Source organism: Nanorana parkeri, unplaced genomic scaffold (assembly GCF_000935625.1).
Source record: "Nanorana parkeri isolate BGI_ZX_2015 unplaced genomic scaffold, ASM93562v1 scaffold176, whole genome shotgun sequence".
NCBI classification, from domain to species: Eukaryota; Metazoa; Chordata; class Amphibia; order Anura; family Dicroglossidae; genus Nanorana; species Nanorana parkeri.
In genome coordinates this window covers 1475585-1485142 of record NW_017306444.1, presented here as the reverse complement: position 1 = coordinate 1485142, position 9558 = coordinate 1475585, and the positions used below count along the sequence as shown (strand labels likewise).

Sequence of the window (9558 nt, the reverse complement as noted above, 5' to 3'; positions counted from 1 at the left end):
AAATGTTTAAATATCCTTCATTTAAAATTGTGTTTTTCACATTCAGCCAGAAGAGGGCAGGCTTGTCATCCAGTAAGAAATTCAAGCCACACTAATAATTTGCTCATTTCAGCCACACACTTCCCTCCCCCTGGCTCAGTGATTCACCCTCCCATCTCCTCTCTCACACACAAAGAGCTGCTGCTCCATTATAAACCCAGAGGATGATTCCATTGCAGTAGAACTGCTTTTTCTTAATGACAATCTAATCTCCATCCACAATTACATTGGATTACCAAAAGGATGTATATTTTATATAATCTCACAAAAAGGATTTAAGATATGGACTACCAAAACTCTCTCAAGGCATGGAAATGGCAAGTAGCTTTCTCCTTTCTCCTTTGTAGCTGGGGCTGGGTCTCTGGGCAGCTCCGTTATTCTATTACAGAGGAATCAGATCCAGGGACTGTAGTGGGGAATGCAGCTCGGGATCTTGGATTAAACCTTGCAGACATTAATAAAAGAGGATTGAGTTTGGGATCTGAAGGAAGCAGCAGATTTTTTGCTATTGAACACAGAAATGGAGCTCTGACTGTGCAAGAAAGGATTGATAGAGAGAGCCTGTGTGGATCCATCTCCAGCTGTTTGCTGCATTTAGAAGTTGTTGCGGAGAACCCTCCAGAGCTGTTTAGTTTGGAAATAGAGGTTGTAGATATTAATGACAATAGTCCTATTTTTTTAATAAATGACCAGATACTTAAGATCACAGAGCTAGTGACAAGTCCTGGTGTTCATTTTCCACTACAAATAGCACAGGATCTAGATATAAGCACAAATGGCGTTCGTCAATATAAACTAAATCCAAATCCATATTTTTCTTTATTTCAAACTAATCGCAATGATGGAACATTGATTGCAGAACTAGTGCTGGAAAAAATACTTGATAGAGAAGAGATAACGGAACATAAGCTTTTTCTCACTGCCATTGATGGAGGAGAACCTCCCCGATCAGGATCCACTGAGATAAATGTTGTTGTTTTAGATATTAATGACAATGCACCAGTGTTTGATCAGCCTCGTTATAAAACAAAAGTAATGGAAAATGTTCCCTTAGAAACAGTCATTATCAAACCAAATGCTACAGATCTAGATGAGGGTTCTAATGGTGAACTATTTTATTCTTTTGATCACTACACATCAGATGCTGCAAAGAAAATATTTGACATAAATCCACATACTGGTGAAATATCTGTGAAAGGCCCTGTAGATTTTGAAGAATCAACATCTTATGAATTATTTGTGAAAGCAGCAGATAAAGGATCGCCCAGATTAGAAGGAAGGTGTGTAATTAAAGTTGAAGTAGAAGATGTAAATGATAACTCTCCGGAAATTATTTTTTCCTCTAAAAGTAGTGAAGTTCCTGAAAATGCCCCAGTAGGGACTGTTGTTGGGTTTATTACAGTCAGAGACAGGGATTCTGGTGAAAATGGGAAAGTCAAACTGGAAATATCTCCTGATTTACCTTTTAAATGCCAGCCCATGTCAAACCGTTATACACTGGTCACTAGTGGACATCTGGACAGGGAGAAAATCTCACAATATACTATTACACTGATTGCTTCTGATATGGGCTCTCCACCTTTAAGTTCCCAGGCTACAATCATTATTAATATTTCTGATGTTAATGATAACCCTCCAGCATTTCAACAGTCTTCTTACAATGCCTTCATATCGGAAAACAATGAACCTGGCAGCCTGTTGTGTACAGTATCTGCTGGGGATCCAGATGAAGGAGATAACGCAAAGCTCATTTACTCCTTAGCAGAGAGCCACATAGATGGCTCTCCTGTTTCTTCATTTGTATATATTAACTCTGACACTGGTAATATTTATGTCCAGCGATCTTTTGACTATGAACAGTTCCAAGTTCTACAGATCACTGCGAGAGTAGAAGATTCTGGATCCCCAAAGCTGTTTTCCAATGTGTCAGTTTTCATATTTATTCAGGATACAAATGACAATTATCCCTCTATATTATACCCGGAGATTTCAGGGGAAACCATTGCACAAGAGACCATTCCCAGATCTGCATCTGCTGGCTATTTAGTAAGTAAAGTATCTGCGGTGGATCTGGATTCTGGGCACAGTGCCTGGCTCACCTATAGTCTTGTTCAGTCGGGCAGTTCAGCTTTGTTTCACATTTCTGAATATACAGGAGAAGTCAGAACTCTGCGAGGAGTACAGGAGACGGATAACACAGAACATCGACTTGTCATTTCAGTCAATGACCATGGGGAGCCTTCATTGTCCTCTACAGTCACACTGATTGTAAATATAATGGAGAATATGGTGCAAGAAAGTCCCAAATCCCATGATTTTCTTACAAATTCTAAATCAACACCAAATATGACCTTGTATCTCATCATTTCCTTAACAGCTGTCACATTAGTCTTTCTTGTTACTTTTATATTAATACTTGTTAGATGCCTTAAGAAGAATTATGACAGTACTTGTGGGTCTTGTTTCTCAACCAAATCAATTTCTACATCCTATTTGGATCAGTACAAACCAACACTTTACTTGAACACGGACGGAACTTTAAAATATATGGAAGTAAGGATGGCTCCCCCAGAACCCCCACAGTCATGCAATCCCACTTGTTTTATTCCCCATTTAAATGAAACAGTGAAAACGCCTAAAAACATTGCAGACTTAGAATGGCTTAATGAACCCACTCAGGTGAGGTATTACTAATCTTTATGTGTTATGTAGAGTAATAACCTTTTATTTCTTACAAATTCAACATATTTTTCATAAAATGGATTGCTTTACTTAGTATTTGACTGACAACTATATTAATATTAAAGATAATGCTAGTTTGTAAAGCCTTACACTTTGTAATTATAGTAGCAAAACGAACACCAGAATGCTTTATTGGCGTCAGCGTGGGTTATGTCTTATATGTAGCACATTCAACTGTATAAATCCAGAAACAAAAGATTGAATGGTTCATAAACTGGTAAGAGCCACTTGACTCCTCATCATCCCCTTTAAACCCTTCCCGTTACAGTTCTGTTGCTGAGTTTAACCACAAATGTTCTGATGTGGACAAAAGAAGAAAATAAAAAAATTAGTATACTTTTTAAATTCTGAGGTGCTCCCATATTTAACTCCGGTGCCTTGGGCACCAGCCTGCAATTTCTGTTAAATACAGCTCCTTTTACCAGCAATAAGCCTTTGTGGATGCCAGGAGCTGAACTGAATCTGTATTTCTTGGATATCCTACTTTCTTACTCTTTAGCAGTTCAAAGATGTATAGTTGACGTGTACAGATTAGAGATTAATATAGTAGGGTATTTTTAAGCTAAATATAGTTGTTTTTTTAAAAATGTTTTGTGTTGTATCTAAACTGGCTTTAAAGCAATGATGTCTATTAGGGTGCAGTTTTAGCCAGCTCTTGATGACCTCCTGTTGTGTACGTGAAGCCTGGGGCACAAGTAAAGCCTAGCGCGGGGGTACTTTTTAAACAAAGGGTCATTCCTTTTGACTCACCATCAGACTGTTGGGGGTTCAGACTGTCAGTGGAAATAAAAGCTGTTCCAATATTGGGAGAAGGAAATAGCTGTTACTGGGAGAAGGAAATAGCTTGCCAGGCACCCACTACCCCTTTGTATATAGTGGCTCCATTGTGCCATGAGAATGCCATGCAAGACTGACCTTCTCATTAATTAGCCTGTGGGACACAGCTTGAGGACTGCCGGCCTAGCTAAATATTTTTTAAATATTTGTTCTTATTAACTTACATAAGCATACTGGAATGTGCCAGAGACACCTGTGTGCTGGGCACTCTTACGAAAAGCATTTTTTTTTACTCTTACTATTACTCTTCACAACCTAGTGTTATCAAAGCCACTAATAGTGTATCTATAAATGTAACACTACTGTTTTGCATATTACTAAGCATCATGCCTGGTAATTGTTTCCATGTTGCTACTTTTCTTTCCATTTAGAAAAGTTAATATCTGGTTATGAAGCCTGTTAATTCTGCAAGTTTATTAATTACTTTTACACTGTTTTATGTTTTAACATATAGTATTATATTACACTTGATTAGGTTAATGTGACCTTGGTGACAAATAAAATGAAATCAATGTGTAGGATTTATTCATAACCAGTTTTGTTTTTTTCACATTTAAATAAACATGACCTATTTCTGTCTCAATAAATGGAATAAGCAAGTCTATTACAGAAGTGACAGCATGCATGGTACAAAGACAGCATGCTTGGTAAAGCTGAAATATTTATATGCCTGTAAATATATAATGGCATTTCTTCTGCATAGCAGTAAGAGGATTTTCAACTCACTTGCACTGTTGTTGATTTGCAGCAGAGCGGTAGCTAGCTCCTTTTGTGCCCGAGGCAAGAACAAAAAAAGTGCTCACCCAACAGGTGTGTGACGTTACCCAGCATGCGCACACGTGGCGTCATGTGATGTCATGGCGTGGCATCATGTGATGCCTCCAGGATGTGTTTTTTTAAATTATCTTTTATTTCTTTTTTATTATTTCTTTTTTATTAGTTGTTATTTTATTTTATTTTTACTGTTGGGGGGTTTCAGGGAAATATTAGGGGTCTAAACAGCCCCCTGATATTTCCCTTTTAACATAGAAAAGGTAATTGAGGAAACAGAGCCCTCAATCTCTTTTTCTGCAGACTTTGTTCTAAATAAATGGAAAGTACAGAGGCTTCCCATTCATTCAGAAAATATTTACTATCATACAGTTTCTGAATAGGGAGAAGCCTCTATAGTGAGTGCTACTACCCATTCAGAAACTCATGAATGGACAGGAAGTGACGTAAAGCACGTCCTGCTCATTCATAACTGGGGACACAGTAATATATGTCCCCAGCGATTTACAAATACTGGAGTGATCGCTCCAGTGTTTGCTCTGCACACAGAGGATCGGTACATATCACTGATATGTACCAATCCTCCGCCGCTTGGCCACGCACAGAGGCGAGGCACGACCTGCAACTTCTTCTCTGGATCCCCGCTGCTCTCCCCGGCCTGTATGGGCAGAGGCAGCGGGGATCCAAGGAGAAGTGAAGCGCTGCAGTCGTGGGGGAGGTGGAGGAGGGAGCCACTGTCAATGCAGCATGCCCCCCACCGGATGCAGCTCACTTCTCCTCGGATCCCCGCTGCCTCTGCCCATACAGATGGGGGAGAGCAGCAGGGATCCACAGGATAAGCTGCAGACTGTGCTGCCCCACTTCTCAGTGCTGTCCTTCTCCAAACTCTTCACCATTTTGTGAATAACCGTGTAAGTGCTTTGTTAACCTCTAAAGAGGCTCCAAACACACCATAGGATGTAAAAATGTCAGCTTGTGAAATGTGGTTGTTGTGGAGATGGGCTTTAAATGTCTACTACTAAGGTATGGCAACACATTTATAAAGTCTTGAGGGTAATGGAATTTGGCTGCGTACTAAATTTATATTCATTTGAAATTAGGCAGTGGTTATTGGTTTTCTGATTGGTTATGTGAAGTGAGGATAATGTGCTGCAATATTATGTGAAATCTGGTGTTTTTATGGTAATATTCACAAAGTTTGGTGATGATCCTGTATTTACTATATTTAAAAAAATAACAGTAATTCTAATAGATTTAACTTAAATTGTAATTGGAAAGCCACAAGCATGTAGGCCCTACAGAATGTGAGCTCTTAGCTCCATCAATTTCAGTGTCAAGTGCTTCAAAAAAGGGTCCAAATATCACCAGCATGGTGTCAAAAGGCATTGGGCTCTTCTTTACCTCCAGTTCATCAGAAGGTGCTGTAGGATAGTGTATGTGCAATTATCATGTTTATGCACATTGCACATACACCCAGATAGCAAGCATAACTTGCCACAAACTTGTGCCAGGGTTAAATTGTAATTCTTGTTAACTTGCTGCACACATTCTTGGCATGTTGTAGACTTGCTGAACACTTGCAGCACAAGTTCTAGTTGACACTTTTGGAATTTGAAGCAAATTTGCTAAGCAAGTCTACAGCAAGAGTCCTGCAGGTCCTAGCAAGAGCTCTGCAAGCTCGCTGGTCTGGAGACTTGCAATGCAGACTTGCTGTAATTGTGCAACAAAATTGTGAAGCTTGGGAAGTCTGCAATAGTTTAGCAAGTCATTTTCAAACTTGCAGCTCAATTACTTGCTATCTGGGCATATATGCATGTTTATGCAAACCTAGTAAAGGGATCCTCTACACCTCTTACTCATTCATCAGGACACTAAATTATCATAAAGACATATATTTATACCAAGATATTAGAAATAAAGACAAAACTCTCCCCTTGCACAAATTTCTGCAAAGTACTGCCTGCTGTGTGCAGTGATATCACTTAAGTCTCTGTGCTACTAATGTGCAGGATAGGAGGCTTGAAGAAACTGTCCCCTGGCTCCAGCAACTAAACAGATGCTAAAAAAAAGTATGCCTATCCCAACTTTCAGAATCAAAGTCACTGTGTAGGATGTTATATCACTACAGGCAGCACACTGGCATGCAAGGTGGGCTCTAAGTGCAGAGACTTTCTCCAGCCTAACCAGCAACACTGAGGGACTTTTTTCTTTGTTTATGGGGGCCAGACTTACTGTAAAAAAACTTTTTTCATTGTTTAAATGTTTTTTTTTCATTGTTGTTAGTGGTATCCAAACTGCTAGCACCCCTAATGTACATGTGCCTCCATCAGCAGCCAGCTGCTGTGGAGGCACCCCTGCCTGTATGCTCATGGCCATGCTTGCACCTAGCTGTGTGCCTCTATAGACACAGACAACATGCGGCCAGCCACCCCCCACCTACTGTGCAGTCACAGTTTGACTGATGGCAGTAGGAGCCTATGGCTCCTCTGCACTCAGTACCCTCTCTCTCAACCAAGAAGATCAGGGAACGCTGAGTATCTTTCTGGTCGCGGCGCAGGATACAAGTGAAACAGCAAAAAGTTTTCCCAGCACACTCACCAACCAGCATGCAAAAAAAACTTGTCTCACCGCTAAGATTAAAAACAGAGGTTTAGTTACACGTCTTCTGCAGAAAATGTGAAAGCCGCACAGCCGTGTCAAGGCACCTCTAAATAGTGCGGTCCTAACACTGCACAAGGGATACCGCACATCACAATGGCAGCTAAGACCCCCCCATGCGTCACTGCACCAAATCAGTCAAGCAAAACAAATGGCAAATGCACTCATCAACTTGTTACCAGCCTTACAGCAAGGTGCACATGGAAGGGCCTTATACAGTAAAACAGCAAAAAGTTTTCCCAGCAAACTCACCAACCAGCATGCCAAAAAACTTGTCTCACCACTAAGGTTAAAAGCAGAGGTTTAGTTACACGTCTTCTGCAGAAAATGTGAAAGCCGCACAGCCGTGTCAAGGGACCTCTAAATAGTGCGGTCCTAACTCTAAACTATGAGAGTCTCCATCTTGGAGCACACATGGCATGCTGGCTGGTGAGTGTGCTGGGAAATCTGTTTGCTGTTTTACTGTATAAGGCCCTTCCATGTGCACCTTGCTGTAAGGCTGGTAACAAGTTGATGAGTGCATTTGCCACAGGTTAGTGTGGGGGGGATGGGTTTTTTTTAAAAGTACTGGGTATTTTTTGCCCTAATGCAGAGAATCCATTAAGGTAAAAAAACATCAAGCCTTTAATACTACTTGTATCTACAGTATAATAATTTGTCATATTAGGTACCCGTGTAATGCTGTCATTAAAATACTCTATGACACAATAGTTAAATATCATAACAGTATTCTAAAATTATATAATTGACTTTGGTCAAACCAATATAAACCTTATCCTTAAATAGTATTAATATTCATACATACAAGTCAAGCATTATGCATTTGATTGCCCACCTTATATACTTCCACCCCAAAATTGATTCACTGTTACAAATGAGCTCAGTTCCTTTTCTATCAGTTTTAAAATTATAGTACTCCTTAAATTATTCTTAAACAATAGGGGACATATTGTAAATGTGTTCTATATCTACCTCAAAAATTGTCTGTCTCATGAACATATTTGAAAGGCTTGGAAGCATGTCATTTACAGTTCAATTTTATTCTTACTATTTACCAGAAGAGGGCAGGCTTGTCATCCAGTTAAGGAATACAAGTCACACTATTGATTCTGCTTAGTTCAACTGTGCACTCTCCTCCCCCTGGCTCAGTGATTCACCCTCCCATCTCCTCTGCTACACACAAAGAAGAGCTGCTGCTCCGATGAGAGCCCCGTGGATGATTACAATGCTGAAAATAGCTGTTTTTTCTTCAGGATAATCTAATCTCCAACCACATTTGGATTACAAAAAGGATGTATATTTTACTTTTTACACAAAGGATTTAAGATATGGACTGCCAAAGCTTTCCCAATGCTTGGAAATGGCAAGTAGCTTTCTCCTTTCTCCTTTGTAGCTGGGGCTGGGTCTCTGGGCAGCTCCGTTATTCTGTTGCAGAGGAGTCAGTTCCAGGGACCATTGTAGGGAATATAGTTCAGGATCTGGGATTACGCCTGGCAGATATTAATAGAAGAAGACTAAGTCTGGGATCTGAAGGAAACAGCAATCTTTTTGCTATAGATCATAAACATGGAACACTAGCAGTGCATGAGAGGATTGATAGAGAGAGCCTGTGTGGATCTAGTTCCAGCTGTTTGCTGCATTTAGAGGTTGTATCTGAGAATCCTTCGGAATTGTTCAGCCTAGAAATTGAGGTATTGGATATAAACGATAATTCACCTCTTTTCTCAAGCAGCAATCAAGTTATAAAAATTGCAGAAGTGCCAAGTCCTGGTTTACGATTCCAGTTAGAGCTAGCAAAGGATTTGGATGTAGGTAAGAATGGTGTTAGACAGTACAAATTAAATTCATATCAATATTTTTCCTTATTAACTAAGAATCGTAAGGATGGAAGCCTTATTGCAGAATTAGTATTGGATAAAAGTTTAGACCGAGAGGAAAATGCAGAACATACATTGATCCTTACAGCCATAGATGGTGGAGAACAACCAAGATCAGGATCTACACAAATATCTGTTATTGTTTTAGATATTAATGATAATGCACCAGTGTTCGATCACTCAAGCTATAAAATTAGTGTTGTAGAAAATATCCCCATAAAAACAGTTGTTATAAAGCTAAATGCTACAGATTTGGATGAGGGTACAAACAGTGAAATCTTATATTCCTTTGATTATCACACATTGGATTCTGCAAAGAAAATATTTGACATAAATGAATACACGGGTGAAGTGTTTGTTATAGGAACTGTCAATTTTGAAGATTCAGATTTGTATGAACTGTTCATAAAAGCAGAAGATAAAGGATCTCCTAAACTAGAGGGTCACTGTGTTATTCAAGTGGATGTACAAGATGTAAATGATAATACTCCAGAAATCATATATACATCAAAAAATTCTTATGTGCTTGAAAATGTCCCAGTAGGGACTGTTGTTGGATTTATCACAGTCAAAGACAGGGATGCGGGTAAAAATGGGGAAGTCAAACTGAAGATATCACCAGATTTGCCCTTTA

At 39.5% G+C, this 9558-nt stretch overlaps 1 protein-coding gene and 1 long non-coding RNA gene across 2 annotated transcripts in view; one reads left to right on the top strand and one right to left on the bottom strand.

The window, feature by feature from the left end:
* Positions 1-8572, bottom strand: part of LOC108785745 — a 13154-nt gene extending 4582 nt beyond the window's left edge. Inside the window, exons 1-2 of the long non-coding RNA XR_001941150.1 lie at positions 8563-8572; positions 1112-1117 (exon numbers count right to left, since the gene is read on the bottom strand). This is a non-coding gene — a long non-coding RNA (uncharacterized LOC108785745). The remainder of the gene's footprint in view (positions 1-1111; positions 1118-8562) is intronic.
* The window catches only part of LOC108785742 (protocadherin gamma-C5-like), a 225342-nt gene that overhangs the window by 138564 nt on the left and 77220 nt on the right, over positions 1-9558 (top strand). The gene's annotated exons all lie outside the window — the stretch shown is intronic.